This window comes from Callithrix jacchus, chromosome 19 (genome assembly GCF_049354715.1).
Source record: "Callithrix jacchus isolate 240 chromosome 19, calJac240_pri, whole genome shotgun sequence".
In the NCBI taxonomy this organism is placed as follows: domain Eukaryota; kingdom Metazoa; phylum Chordata; class Mammalia; order Primates; family Cebidae; genus Callithrix; species Callithrix jacchus.
The window spans coordinates 14,612,170-14,625,112 of record NC_133520.1 but is presented as its reverse complement, the minus strand read 5'-3'; the positions used below and the strand labels follow the sequence as shown (position 1 = coordinate 14,625,112).

Here is a 12,943-nt window from a genome sequence, read left to right as displayed (position 1 = left end):
ACAGTTTCAAAGTACTATGCTCAGTCATTATTACAGTTTTATCATCTACAAATGAGAAAAAATACAAACCAAGAACCAAACAATAAGGAGATCACCTCATTATCCCACGGAAATAGTCGGCCTTCGCATTTCTGGCCTGATGTGCTGTTCACTGTGCATTTCTCTGGTATCATACCCAAAAAGATATTAATATTGAATACATATATGGTAATTAATCTATCAGACTCCTCCAAACTAATTTATTACAAAGGAGTAATTTATTATTATTCGAGCTAATTTATTACAAAGGAAGGAAGGGAAGGGAGAGGAGTGAGGAGTGAGAAAGGGAATAAAGTGGAGAGGGAGGAGGGAAGAGAGGCGGAGGGAGGAAACTAGTTTGAATAACTCACTACATATTACTGCATATTCACGGGCGAAGCTAAAATTCCTGAACACATTCATAAGAATGAAGGGGCACAAAGTACATACTCATACCTAACCTGGCACTCAGAAAACAAGCCTCATTTTAAGAACAACCAAGCAGCTGCTCAGCAAAAGCACTGCACAAATCATCCTCTCCAGCCTTTATTTTTAGATGCCTCTTAAGTAAAACAATAATTTTCTAAAGACTATAATTAAGATTGGAAGGTGTCATTTCATTATTTTGGAGTTTTAATTTGTTTCACATCAGTCCCATTTTTCCCACATGAGTCACCTAATTATATAATACTCCATAATAAATTCCTTACCTTTGAATAAAATGTATATGATCTTTTAAAAATGTGCCAATTTAAAAAGCACAATCCTCCCAGCATGTTAGTCATTATAACCCACGGATTTAAACACTAAGGAATCTAAAAGTCAGCCCCATTTTTCAAAAGATCATTGGAGACTTGCTTATATGTCAAAAAAATGTGTATCTTCATCATCTAAAGCACATTTTACAAAATGTATAATGCAAAAGAATAGGCCTGATAGATTGCAGTATTTCCTGGGCAGAAGGGAATGCTAATTGCCTCCTGGAGTCTTAAATAAAACCTGATTGCTGGCTTGGGCTGTCACCACTGACCCTGGTAACAGACTGGTGCACCCTTCATAAACCTAAACGGCATAATCCTCCTTTATTATGGTTATTACAGCTCTTCGGTGGGACACGTCTGCCACAAAAATAAACTCTACAGCTTCTCCTCCAAATGGAGGTGTCACTTCTCCACCCCAGAGCGAGCAGCACTGAGGGCAGAAATTTCATGGGCTACAGAAACCATGAACCCACTCCATGGTGATGGGGGAAAAGAGAGGACGGGGAGCATGAACAGCTATTTATTTTAAAAAAAATCCCCCACCAACAACCAAATGGGAAAATCAAAAGAAGAGTACCTAATAGAAACCATGGGTTTGACTTAGGAAATCCATGTTTAAATCCATCAGATTTACAGGCAAAATTTCAGATACTGAACCCAAGGAATATTTCTTTCAATCTGTTTTGAAGTTTTTTTTGGACACACTCTTAAAAAAATTACTTCAATTAAAAACATTTATCTTACATCTACTACTCATCAATTCCCCAAACATTTATTGAACATCTACTCTGCATCAGATGCCATTAACCCAAGGATAAATAAATTACAGAATATGTCCCCAGAGTTGTGAAGATAAGTAGAAAGTACAGTACTGTAAGAAGGCGGAGAAGATCGCAATGATAATATATATCCAAAGATGACAAAGATCATGATATCCCTATTTTATGGATATTATTAGCCCTAATAAGAAAAAGGGAGCATCAGATAAAACCTCCAAAAAAGATAAAAATCACGTAAACATTAAAGAGTGAGAATGAGATGATCATGTGATCAGATGTAAAAAAGAACTGGAGTGGGGGCAAGAAGTAACAATAACAGCATGAGGCAAAGCAACAGGTTTCGACCCTGAGGAATGTTTGGAGAAGGTTCACAGGCAGCCAAGAGATGTTTAAGGGATAGGCCAGACACAGCTAGGAAGTTAGGTGGGATCAAGAGCTATGCAGAGCCCTGACTGTGTTCACACCTCATCTCACCTGCCCTTCCCTCCCACAGTCCTGAGTGTGACAGATTGAGAATTGAGGGGTTAGTTTCTGGATCTTGTCCAAATTCAGTGAAATGTGGAAGTCAACCAGGCCAATGATGGAATTAAATGTAAACTCCAGGAGGGCCTTCACAGTCCACAGGGTTGCAGTGAACTTAGGCAACAGATGTCATTCTTAGCTAATCTGTTATGTGATGGTGATTTACCTGTCCATTTCCTACCCAAAAGTCCGTCAGAAAGCAGTATTTAGAGAAAACCACTTTACATTGTTGTTAAACTGATTGCTGCCCTTAAGAATATATACGTATGTATTCGTGGGAACATTTTTTCTCAGTATTTGTATGATTCGCGTTTTATATTGTGCTGAGTGAGCTCCTGGGTGCTTTGGACAAAAATAAATGAGACTTTGTGTTTACATATTTTAAAAAGAGCTATGCAGAGCCTTGAGTGCTCTGCTAGAGAGTGTGTACTTTAATCATCAGCAGTTTTTAAAATGAAATATTTTAGAAGGGAAAATGTAATAAACACACATTTCCATCACTCAGCTTAGGAAACAAAACAGTATCTCATGTCTGTCTCACCTCCACCCCCACCCACCACACCCTGTAATTTGTGTTTATCCTTCTTGTATTTCCTTACACCTTTACTACATACACACACACACATATATGTATATGTGTGTGCACACACATGTATGAATGCATGTATGTAGTAAAGGTATAAGGAAAATGTGTGTGTGTGTGTGTGTGTGTATGGATGTAAACACATATATGGTGGCAAGAAAGATTTTAAGCAGAAGAGTGAAAATATCAGAAATATCTTAGAAGAGACTCTAGCATAGAAGGTAGACTGGTACCCGCACTGAGAGAGGGGACAGCTTATGGAAAGTGGTGCCACAATGGATATCTGTCATAATGATGCAGAAGGGGCAGCCTCAGTCCCACAGGGGCTTCCTGGGCAAGGCACAGGCAGAACTGCATGGACAGTTACAGGGACAGACCTGGGGGAGTGAGGCGGTGGCAGTTCCCAGGCAGGTGACAGGCCAATGAGAGGAAGAGGCAGGTTAACCAGGGCACAGAGCAACGACAGTGAGGTCAATGCCAAGGCCAGAATGCAAAAGGGCCTGAGTCAGAGAGAGATCAGGGAAGGCTGCCCAGAGAAAATGGTATTGAAGGAGAACTCGGAGGGATGGTTTTGATAGGCAATGATGAGTGTTAGGGTACTCAAGCAAGGAAACAGCACAATATCAGGTGGAAAATGACTGGGCTTGTTCAGGAAACACCTGCAGTTTGGCAAAACCCTGAGGAATCGTGGGACATAAATCTGAAGAAATCAGAGGCCCACCTGGGAATTATTTGTGGAGAACCTTAAACATCATGCTGAAGTATATACGTAATTCACGACAAATTCACTTTCATGACCATGAAATCTGCCTTAATCCCCTTGACTTAGGAACTAAACTAATGGTGAGAGTCAAGCCTGTGATTGGGGGGAACTATCAATGATATCACTGCTGCTTATTACAGTTCTATAAGTAGAACAGGCTGTCTTGGTTATGAGCAGGCCGGCAAGTCTGCCTTGACGTGGTGTCGTCGGATCTCTCCATCTTTCTCTCACTGCAAAAACTAGTAACTTAAAGTTTGAATAATGGGGGATTCGGCCTTTTTCTCTTTTACATATGATACAAAAGAAAATAATGCATAGGAAGGAAATTAAGCATATTCTCATCAGTAAATCCAAACCTGAAATGTTCCTGCTTCCTAACCCTTCTGTGATATTTATTTTCCATGATCTCCAACATTTCCTAGGCTTGAAAATGAGAGAAAAAAATCACCATGTTTTCTAAGTATCCAAGTATAGCAAAATAATATTCAGAACCATAGTATGAGTAACTTCAGAAAATAGCTTAAAAATTGAATTTGTCTTCTTAAATGAACAAAGATACTAAGATATGTATAATAAATGCTGATACATGTTTAATTTTTTTAAATCACATACAGTCATTAACAAGATGTAATTTTCCTGGAGCACAGTAATTATTTATTAAAGGATAAATAATAAATTACACACTAGGCTGGGCTCTTATCCCTCAGGTCAGCATTTCAGAAATGTATTCATTCACTGATTCTATAACACTTTTTAAAAATAATGAACTCCATTTCATTATCTGCAAAATGGCAACATCATCATCATTATGGCTATTGTTACCCAACCTCCGCATAAGATGGACTGAATTAGATCCCTTTGGTGGAGGCTTGTAACTTAGTATAGGAGAGGGGAAAGTAAACAAGTATAATATGGTAAATTCATCAATGTAGGTAATTCCAAAGTGCTATGGGACTATAAAGAAAGGAATAGGCTGGGCACAGGGGCCCATGCCTGGAATCCCAATACTTTGGGAAGCCAAAGCAGGAGGATCACTTGAGCCCAGGAGCTCAAGACCAGCCTAGGCAACATAGAAAAACTCCATCTGTACAAGTTTCTTTAAAAAATGTGCCAAGCATAGTGGCTGGCACCTATGGTCTCAGCTACTTGAGAGGCTGTGGCGGGAAGATCATTTACATCCAGGAGGTAGAGGTACAGTGAGCCATGATCCCCCACTGCAGTCCAGCCTTGGCAACAAAGCAAGACCCTGTCAAAGAAAGAAGAAAAAGAAAGAGAAAGAAAAGAAAAGCCAGGTGCAGTAGGTCACGCCTGTAATCTCAACACTTTGGGAGGCCAAGTTGGGCAGATGACCTGAGGTCATGAGTTCAAGACCAGCTTGGCCAACATGGCGAAACCCCGTCTCTACTAAATACACAAAAATTAGCTGGGTGTGGTGGTGTGCACCTGTAATCCCAGCTACTCAGAAGGCTGAGGTAGGAAAATTGCTCGAACCCGGGAGGTGGAGGTTGCAGTGAGCCGAGATCGCACCACTGCACTCCAGCCTGGGAGACAGAGTGAGTATCTCAAGAAAAGGAAGAAAGAAAAAAAGAGTAGAAAGAGGGAGATAAGAAAAGGAGAGAGAGAAAAGGAAGGAAAGGAAGACTTCACTGGGGAGGAACAGAGTAAAGCTGAAGCCTTAGTTGACCACAAAGAGGTTATGCAGGCAGGAAGGAGTAAGGCCACTCTGGGTCTGAATGTAACAAAGAAGAGAATTAAATACCACTAACTCTTAAGTGTGTTAGCACAGATAGAAAGAGCAGCAGATGGGAATGGGAAGATAGTCAGGAATCCATATCATAAAGGAAGTAAAAAGTGAAAGACTTCAAATCGTATTCAAAAAAGTAAAATCTTCCAAAATTTATGATTTTTAAACACCCTTTTTCCAGCACTGAAAGAATAAAAAAAAATTCTGCTGCCATAACAGAATACCACAGATTAGGTAATTTATAAAGAACAGAAGTTTATTTGCCTCGGTTCTGGAGGTTGGAAAAGTCCAAAAGCATGGTGCTGGCGTTTTGCCAGGGTCATCCTACGGAGCAAAGGTGGGAGGCAGAGGCAACCACAGGTCTTAGAGAAGGGCAGCAGGGGCCAGGTTCCCGTTATCACAAGCTACTCCTGAGATAACCATTCTGACATTAATCCCTTCACGAGGGCTCCTCCCAATCACCTCTCAAAGGTCCCACCTTTTAACACTGTTACAATGGCAATTAAATTTTACCATGAGTTTTGGGGGGGACATGCAAGCCACAGCAATGCTCTTGGAACAATCTCAAGAGGCAGCAAGGATGGCGGGAAAGGAGCACATGGAAAATGTTTTTACAGACTCAAACTCAAAGGACCTAATGACTGATGGGATTTGTTACTGGGGTTTGAGAAAAGGGATTGAGAGTGCTGAGAATGACAGGCTAAAGAAAACTTCAACTGCCTGGCTTGAGCAGCGAACGCAACAGACAGCAATGTCACTGTGACAGGTCGTTCAGAAGCAGCACATTTTGTGGCAAGACACTGGAGAGTTCAAGTTGAGACAGGTAGGATTTGGCATGCATAGCGGATACTCGGATGGATATAAACACCAGAGAAACCCAACTGTTTGGTAGCGAGCAGAGAGGTCTGGACTGGAGATGACAGACAAGGAGATACAGTAACATGCAAACGTCGATTTGTGCTTTACACGGGCCTGGCTAGGGACACGTGGCCATTAAGTGCCACCCAGCCTCTCTGCAGCTCTAAAGTAACCAGGAATAGAATCATTCAAACCAGTGCAGTGAAAAAGTTAAGTAATCGCCATCCCCAGCCTGAGGAACAGGGGTGGGTCAGGACCAGGAGCATCAGCACCAGGAGCATCAGCACCAGAGGAGCTTTTTGGAAATGGAAATTACCTCAAACGTGCTGAAGAAACCGGGGTAGGCATCGGGAATGGCAACCTTCGCTGAACAAGCCCTGCAGGTGATGCTCACTGGAGGTTGACAACCTTGGCTAATGCCCTAATTACTTGAGGAATGTAGTGTGAACAAAAACTAACCCCCAGAAATGAACTTCCAAAGACACAAGGAAATTAAGTCGAAGCACACATTGCATATGAAGATATGCATTAGGAACTTAGGCTACTTTTCAACTGTTAAGTAATTTTTCCCTGTGAGCGCAAAACTTGTAAGACAAAGCAGATCAAGTGAGCGGCCCATACGGTAAGGCTTCCTAACTCAGGAATACAGTTCAGCACTAAAATCTCAAGCAATCTAAACATGATGAGGATATTTTACTACTTAGAGATGAAGCTACATCACCAAATGATTCCTTTCTCATTTTCTCACCAGACTCCTCCCCATGGACCAACATAAAGCATTTATGGGCTGGCCAGCTAAGTTATGGCTCTCTGGATATGCCGTAGTCCTCTGGGTCAAACTAATTGACCAGGCTTAGCATGAAACTCTTGACCTGGTCCTAATTTAGCCCCTAAGAAAACTAAGCTAAGTCAACCACATATCAGATTTTACATGTAAGGCTGATGTAAGAATGGCTATGAAATGTTTTTTCCGGCCGGGCACGGTGGCTCAAGCCTGTAATCCCAGCACTTTGGGAGGCCGAGGCGGGTGGATCACAAGGTCAAGAGATCAAGACCATCCTGGTCAACATAGTGAAACCCTGTCTCTACTAAAAAAAAATATATACAAAAAATTAGCTGGGCATGGTGGCGCGTGCCTGTAATCCCAGCTACTCAGGAGGCTGAGGCAGGAGAATTGCCTGAACCCAGGAAGCGGAGGTTGCCGTGAGCCGAGATCGCGCCATTGCACTCCAGCCTGGGTAACAAGCGCGAAACTCCGTCTCAAAAAAGAAATGTTTTTTCCAATAGCAAGGACCCTGAAGAAAATCAAACAAAAGCTTGACAGGGGAAGAAAAGTCAAGAAATACAGAACCAACAGGAAAAAGGAAAGGAACCTAAAACAATGTTAATATGTCATTTATAACCTTAGAGTCAGAACAACCCCTATCACACAGAAAGGCACTTAGTCACGATTCCCTTTTACACGGCTACTCTATGTCCTTCATCCACAAGCATTGCATCACATCCTTTAATTCAGAATTATAAATAAGTATAAGATTATTTGTCTTCACAATCACCATGCATATAACATACGGCAAAGGCGACACTGGTCTGGGCAAGATGCATTTCCTCTCTCCTCCTATTGCAAAAATCCCAGTGAGGCCTGCATTTTCCTGGGCTCTCTCTCCTTGATTCCCCAAAGGGGTCGGATCCTTCATATGACCTCCAGGCCTACACACAATCCTGCAGAAAAGATTTAACCAATTCTTTGCCCTCCTGTTTCAAGAATACATGCTGCATACCTGCCCTTTCTTCTAACATCGTTCTAACATTGTTCCTTTCTTCTAACATTCCCTCCCGCTGGGAGGTTGATACAAAGATCAATGATTTAATGTTTGTCAAATACTCTAGGCTTCTCAGATGAAGGACAACATTGAAGTTCGAGTCACCAGGGCTGGCATTACACTAGAAGTGTTGCAGTTTACTCTTATATTTGGGCTTCAAAAAGAGAAATCAAGGGTACGTAAATTCATCAGCTAGCTTTTGTACTCTTGTTAAAGGCAGTTATCCTCACGTTCTTTAATTAACTAGATGTCCACATTAGAAATACAAGGATCCTTATATAAAACACTGGACCATGATTACAGTAAGAAGTATATAGGGAAAAGGATCTTTGTCTCTGCCCTTCTAATCTCTACGTGCCTTTCCCTCCTCAAACTTCTCCACTGCCTGGTCCCCCCACCTCTCCATTTCCTCTTGTAGGAGGGGCCACATGGCAGCTGCCAGCCAACATGTTTGTTTTGAGCCAAAAGTCTGAAGAAAAAAAAAGTCAAAGACAAAGCTTTATGTGTATGTTGGCACACATGTGAATTCAGGCTGCTGAAAAAAATAACACACAAAGAGCACATTCATGGCCACAGACAAGGCCCTGAACATATAAATAGCCGTCCTTGAGCCGTTCTGTGTGAGGTGCTGTTAAACAGCATGACAGGAATTCTCCATCCACATCCTGACAGGCGAAATATTACCAGATCCATTTTGCAGATGAAGAAACTGAGGCTCAAAAGGCTATGAAGTTCATCCAACATCACACAGCTAAAAAATGGCTGAGCTGGAATTCCAACCTAGCTATATTTCAAACTCCCAAACCTGGACCCCCTGCTGCAGCACAATGACAACTAGGAAAAGCTACAGAACTTGCCACACATAGCCCTTGGACCACTCAATAAGCCCTTGGGACGCAGACAGGGGAAGCATAAATTAAGTCCATTTAAATCAGTAAGGGGAGATCCTAAGTGTTTTAGACATTGACTCGAACCTCCTCCCTACCTAAACTTTAGTGTTTGTTTTCCTTCACTCCTTAATCGGCTAATTAAATATTTCACCTTACCCCTTCTCATGCCTTATCTGTAACAAAGCTCACAGCACTATTCTGAGGCTTAAAATGATTTTTTTAAAAACACAGCTTTTGAGGCCGGGCACGGTGGTTCACGCCTATAATCCCAGCACTTTGGGAGGCCAAGGCCGGTGGATCACGAGGTCAAGAGATCGAGACCATCCTGGTCAACATGGTGAAACTCCGTCTCTACTAAAAATACAAAAATTAGCTGGGCATGGTGGTGCACGCCTGTAGTCCCAGCTACTCGGGAGGCTGAGGCAGGAGAATTGCTTGAACCCAGAAGGCGGAGGTTGCGGAGAGCCAAGATCATGCCATTGCACTCCGGTCTGGGTAACAACAGCGAAACTCCGTCTCAAAAAAAATAAATAAAATAAATAATAATCAATTAATTAAAAAACAGCGTTTGGTGACTAAGTACTGAAGCTCAAATGCAAGAATTTGATGAAATCCTTATTCAAAAACAACAAGAATATGGAACCCAGGTGGGCTATACTGTGTAATCAAAGGGTTGATGTTTGCTCCCTGGAGCAAATTTAAACCTCTAATAAGGAAGGCAGGCACTGAAAAATTTAAAAACCCTCATAGTTCCTGATATTTAGCTCATCCATGCAGGGCAAGCAAGAATTAGTCTAAAATTTTTTATTTTTCTCTGAATTCCTTATGGTTCTTCCATATTAAAAGTCTAACTGTCCTTTTTATTAGAGCTACTAGCGTGACACAGTGTGCACAAATCTGGGAACTCGAGTATTAACAATAATTACATGTTTAAGCCAATGATGGAAATTATGCAAATGCCTGGGATTAGCAGGAAAGGGCTTCTCTTCAGCCATCTCTCTCATGCAGGTCCCTACACCTTCAGAAAAAACGTCTGTCAAGGGTCTGTTCTTGAGATAAGATGCTGGTAGAGGGGCTTGGATAAACACCCAAAGTTGTAGGAAGTCAGTGTGTTCTTCCCACTCTGATGTACTGGCCTGAGGTCACCAAAAGCTGGATGTCTGCCACCTCAGCCAGGACTCAGCCACTATGAACAATACTACAACACCACTTCAGTCCAGTGAAGAGGCACCCTTGAAAGGCAAACCACGTACAGAATGCTACTGCATTGTAAGAACCTTTTCTAGGCAGGACTGGTTGAATCCTGGGCCATTAGGCTACAAAAATCTACCAGAAGATACAGCATTTTCTATTTTCCTAAAGTTTCAGAGAAAGAACAACAGACCTTACAACTGTACTAAAGCAATGGTAATGACGCAAAAGTAAAGTATAACAAACTTAGTGACATACAGATGAACTAATTTTGCATCTCATGCCACCCATCAGACTGGGCAAAAAGGGTATTATGCCATTCAGCTCACACCCATTAAGGCTTAGCCATTTCTATGGCACAAGCTGTAACCCCCTCACCGAACAATAAGGTAACTATAATACAAAGTCCGTGATGCTGCGGTATTATCACACCTGCTGCTGTCAGGCAGCCTTTTAAAAGAAGGAATCATTGGTTGAACGTGGGGGGAAAAGCAATCAGTACCATTTTAATGAAACTGAGCGTGGGCCAATTAAAATTTAGATGATCATACAACAGCTGCGTGGAGGTGTAAAAAGAGGGAGATCTTGGCTCCTCTGGAAACTACCTCTGGTTCCTGTAAGTGGCTAACATGCTTCTAGGTTAATTTCTGATACTGGGGGTGGAGAGAATGCTATCCCAGCAGCAATACACCAGCATGGCCATAAATCCCCCTCGGGCCCCCAGATAGCTAGGGAAACTTTCTGTCCTTCTTCTGTTCACTCTACACCCGGAATACACACTCCAGGTGAGCACCACCTCCATCCTCTAAGTCCAGTGCACACCTCACCAGGACAAAGCTCGCCTCAGACTCTCACAGAACCCCTCTTCCATGCATTATAATTCAGCCTTGAGGTTTTCTCCACTAGGCTGCAGACTCCTGCCCCGTGATCTTGTTTAGCATCTTCCTATCCCCTGTTCCTAGAGGAGTAGAAGCTGGGTTTGTTGGATGAATGAGTGAACTAATCCATTTCAAGAAGTTAACACATTGGTTAAACTCTGTAAGTACCGCGCCTGCGGTCTATAGAGATTCCTCACCTTCACAAAGAACCTGCGACAGCCAGTCCCCAGGCTTAAGCGGAAACCCTACAATCTCTGAAATTGTAGGTGGGGATGAGGGGGTTGAACAGGAACTGAAGGAAGTGAGAGGGAAAGGGAGGTAGGGGCAGCGTTACCTCACTGCTCTCTCCAGACGAAAAGGTGTAAACCCCATTTACAAGTATTCAAACCTGAGATCTGGGGGTCACGTGAGGAAGGAGAGGCTGTTAATACCTAGAACTTTGAAAGTATGGAGACTTGATCTGAAATTGTGTGGCCACAGCTTTTTTCTACGAGCCAGCCCGACCACCCAAGCAGGAGCCTCGACGCCCAAGAGTTAGGTGGCACTACAGGGGCCTAGTGGGAGGGCAGGAAAACTCCGCTCCCCTCTTCCCTGTGGTGGCGGTGGGGGGGGGTGATTGGGGGCGGCAGGCAACTGCATCCCCCTACCGCTCCAACGACCGCGACGTCGTTCGTCTTTCACCCTCTAGCCCCCAAGGTCTAGTCATCTCCGGTTGCTCTTTCGAGGTCCTCTCTCGTTCCCAAAACACAGAGGGAATGGAGAGAGGGGACGAGGGTGTGGGTTTAACCACAAACTCCCCGGACGGCGCTCACCTTCCAGCTCACTCCCGGGACAAGCTTTGCGCCTCACCGCGGGCAGCTCCCACCACGAGATAACACCCCTGTGGCCCGGCCACCCCGCGCCCCCGATGCCCTGCCAAGCGTCCCGGGTCGCCAATCGCAAGTTGGCGTTGCCAGCGTCTGCCCAAGTCATCTGCTGGGCGCCCGGAGCCCCGAGGCGGCCTCCAACCTCGGGCCCGACTCCCCAGCTGGGACGGGGCTTACCTGCTTACATGGCCCCCGTGGCGCCCCGGAGTCCCGCGCGGAAAGGCTGTCCTTCGCGGCGGCGGAGCCCCGATTCCCCCACGGAATTGATTCCAGTGGCTGGCGGCGGAGGGAAGAAGCCGCAGGAGGCGAAAGGGGAGGGAGGTTTCCGCCGGGATCCCGGAGCGAGAGTCGGAGCAGGGACGCACCGGGGGAGAAAAGGAGAAAAACCTCGGCACGGGGCTGTCCCGCCCGAGGAGGCCGGGGAGGATGGCTCAGCTGGAAGGGGAAGGAGCGCCAGTGGCCACTTGGTGTCTGTCTACGGCTCCCCGAGGACCTGAGCCAGGAGAGGAGGCGGCCGAGCCCGGAGGAGCACAGCAACCTGCCCCCGAGTCTGCGCCCACTGCGCTCGCTCGGCGGAGAAAAAGTTGGGAAGAACTTCGAGGGGCCGGGAGAGCCAGAGCGGCAGGAAATGCGAGCGGCCGGGAGAGGAGGGAGGAAGGGGCTGTGCGAGTGGGAGGGGACGGAGCAGGCGCCGGCGGCAGCGGCTCCCCCACCCCAGAGCCGGGCTCGGCGGCGCTGGGGGCCTGGAGGCGGAGGGAGCGCGGGGCGCGCGGCCGGGGGCGGGGAGGAATGCGGCCCGGGAGGGCGCGCGCTGGGGGCGCCGCGGGCGCGCGCCGAAACGTGGAGCCGGAGCTCCCGAGCTCCCGAGCTGGAGGCGCGCCGTCCTTGGGGACGTCACAGCGCTGGAATCCGAGGAATGCCGGGCAGCAGGAGCTCCTTCTGCAGGCCCGGGAGAAGTCGCGCACTTTTAATGGGGTGGCTTTGGAAAATGTTTTAAAAGGTGGGGGCCGAGGACGGAGGACGGAGGACCGGATGAAATACCCTGGAGTGAGGGACGTGGAAGTGGAAAGGGCAAGGCAATCGCAGCCACCCTAACCTTGCCCGGCTCCTGCCGTGGGGGAGGAAGAGGCAAGGAAAGGAAGATCCCACCGACTTCCGAGGACGGGGCGACGGCAGGAACTTGCCTGCCCCGACCTAGATCAAGGACAGTCGACCTTGTATTGGGGAACCCTCCAAGCAGGACTCCTCATGCAGCCACCCAACAGGG

The 12,943-nt window shown here is 45.6% G+C and overlaps 1 protein-coding gene across 2 annotated transcripts in view; it reads right to left on the bottom strand.

Moving 5' to 3' along the window:
* PTPN14 (protein tyrosine phosphatase non-receptor type 14) overlaps positions 1–12,438 on the bottom strand; it is a 198,260-nt gene extending 185,822 nt beyond the window's left edge. For both annotated transcript variants that reach the window (XM_002760523.7, XM_035281339.3), the window contains exon 1: positions 11,854–12,438. The gene's annotated coding sequence lies outside the window, so the exon portion shown is untranslated. The remainder of the gene's footprint in view (positions 1–11,853) is intronic.
* Positions 12,439–12,943: the final 505 nt, after the last annotated feature.